The sequence below is a fragment of the Palaemon carinicauda genome, chromosome 37, assembly GCF_036898095.1.
Source record: "Palaemon carinicauda isolate YSFRI2023 chromosome 37, ASM3689809v2, whole genome shotgun sequence".
NCBI classification, from domain to species: Eukaryota; Metazoa; Arthropoda; class Malacostraca; order Decapoda; family Palaemonidae; genus Palaemon; species Palaemon carinicauda.
In genome coordinates, this window is record NC_090761.1 from 56,456,310 (window position 1) to 56,458,580 (window position 2,271).

Here is a 2,271-nt window from a genome sequence, read left to right on the forward strand (position 1 = left end):
ATTCAGATTTTTAATTTCTAGAGTTGAAATCTATTAAATACTATATAATCTATTAAAAGCAATCAAATTCCTCAAGACTAGCCTCATAAGAATTAAGAAAATTAATAGCTATTCTTATCAAACTATTTAATGATAATATAACAATGCAGGTAACTTCAAGACATTTAGGCATCTTTATGTATATTATTAAGTGAATATTTCAGGTAATTATATTGATATTGCAATTATCATTAGATATCAAAGCTCTTTATCTATGTTATGGAGCTGGTCTCCATATAGATTCAATTACTATATAAATAGATCTAATTTTTGTTTATGCAAATGTTATTTATTTCCCCAAAAGGGAAAAAAAGATACAAAAGACTTATGAATTTGGTTACAAAATATTCATCAGTAAAATAACCTTGATCAAAGCTGTAAAACTTGTTCAGAATAATTGATGTATTAATAACAGCTTAACAACGCTAAAAATACCTTTTTTCAAAATGATTGATGTATTAATAAAAGCTTAATTTAATACCATAGAGTAACCATCTATATCTAAGATAATCACCTTAATACAAATATTTACCAATAAATAAACCTTTCTGAATATACAAAGTTTTGGATAAATATAAAAGAGAGATGCCTTTAATGATAATAATGGTGGTAACTCCATCTCAATTCAACCTCTTTATACTTCGATGCACGGATATTCAATGGTAGGCCTATTCTTGACGTTAGACCTAAGCTGTACCTTACCAAGACGCGTTCAATTGCTGGCAATTGAACGTCGTTAGCCAATTAAAAGCGCACCTCTTTATGTTTTAAGATTTGCCACCAAAACCTCGACTGGATAGATTCTTTTGGAGCAATGTTTTTAGTCAGCTTTTAACATGGTAATTTTAATACTGTTTATCTAACATTCTAAGGTATATCCTGTAACATTATAAGGGTTTCATGATTGTTACAGAAATAAATAGCTATTTTTCATGATAATATTTCTTATGGAACAAGTTTTTCTTTCTAATTTGTGAAAATTTTAATATTTCTTACGGAGAAAGATTTTCTTTTTATTTTGATTTTTTATGTCATTATTTCTTAAAGAGCAAAACGTTTTTCTATTTCGGGAGAATCTTATTTTTGTAATCTTAAAAATATTTATTGTAATTCAGTTTTATGACTTTTAAATAATACAGAATTTTTGGGTGATTGAGATCCACATTCATTTTTTGAAATATATTCTAAAATTTTGTCTTTCAAAACAAAATTGCAAATTATCAGATAAAGATATAATTTAAAAACACAAATTTTCAGTTAAAATTTATAATTCAAAAACAAAAACTTTTAATTGAAAGTAATGACAGACCAAAATAGTGAATTATCAAAAAAGTTATAATTAAAAAAAATTGCAATTGAAAGGAATGACAGAACAAAATTATAAATTATAAAGAAAAATTATAATTCAAAAACAAATTTTCAATTGAAAGTAATGAGAGAACAAAATTGTAAATTATGAAATTCTATATAATTAAAAAAAATATATTCATTTGACAGCAATGACAGAAATCATCAAATTTCAAAAGATCCAGTCAAGGATTGTGGCTTATAGACTTAGGAAACCTGGTGTAATACTCATTAATTTATTGGTAATTTTAAGAGTTTTTGTTTTCTTTGTTTGATTTCTATTTATTGAATTGTTTTGTTAAGTTTTCAGGAAATAAATTTATGTTGATATCCAAATAGTTAATATATTGTTTTATGTGTACTTTTTGTTGTTTTCATTTCCCCAGGCGTTATCAGTCTCAAGATGGTTATCACAAATCTTAATCAAATAAAATGAAATAAACATAACCCTAGGGACCTACTAGCCATGGGGACCTCCCCAACTCCTAGGGATCTCCCAACCATGGGGACATCCCACACACCTAGGTACCCCCCAACCTTGGATAACTCCCCCACTCCTAGGGACCCTTCAACCTTTGGGACATCCTATACTCTAAGGGACCCCCAACCTTGGGGACCTCCCCCACTCCTAGGGGCCTTCCAACCTTGGGGATATCCCTTAATCCAAGGGACCCCAACATTGGGGACCTCTCCAACTCCTAGGGACCCCTAGGGAACTCCCAACCTTGGGGACTTCCCCCATCCCGTGGGACTTTTTCCTTCCCCTGGGAGCCTTATTATTATTATTATTATTATTATTATTATTATTATTATTATTAGTATTATCATTATTATCATCATTATTGTTATTATGATAATAATACTTTGATTTGAGAAAACGCATAT

The 2,271-nt window shown here is 29.2% G+C and overlaps 1 pseudogene; it reads left to right on the forward strand.

Moving 5' to 3' along the window:
* The window catches only part of LOC137629322 (uncharacterized), a 22,326-nt pseudogene extending 22,201 nt beyond the window's left edge, over positions 1 to 125 (forward strand).
* Positions 126 to 2,271: the final 2,146 nt, after the last annotated feature.